Source organism: Penaeus monodon, chromosome 22 (assembly GCF_015228065.2).
Source record: "Penaeus monodon isolate SGIC_2016 chromosome 22, NSTDA_Pmon_1, whole genome shotgun sequence".
In the NCBI taxonomy this organism is placed as follows: Eukaryota; Metazoa; Arthropoda; class Malacostraca; order Decapoda; family Penaeidae; genus Penaeus; species Penaeus monodon.
Window position 1 is genome coordinate 35,697,039 of NC_051407.1, and position 243 is coordinate 35,697,281.

At 33.7% G+C, this 243-nt stretch overlaps 1 pseudogene; it reads right to left on the bottom strand.

Annotated features, from left to right (window-relative positions):
- The window catches only part of LOC119587419, a 2,974-nt pseudogene that overhangs the window by 2,218 nt on the left and 513 nt on the right, over positions 1-243 (bottom strand).

A 243-nucleotide genomic window follows, 5' to 3' on the forward strand; every position in this document is an offset into this window, starting at 1 on the left:
ACATTTCCCGATAACCATCTTCATTTTGTTTCAATTTTGGGGTTCGTATATCGTCAGGTTTTACCAGATTCAGAACACTTCTGTAGGTGCGACTAAATTTATGCAAAATCGTCGCTTTAATAAAATTATACAGTGATAATTACATGCTCAAACTCACGTATATGTATATTTCTATGTATAGATGTAGGCCTATCAAAACCCAACTTTACCTAACTTTACGAATCAAAATTAGCCAACTAAGCC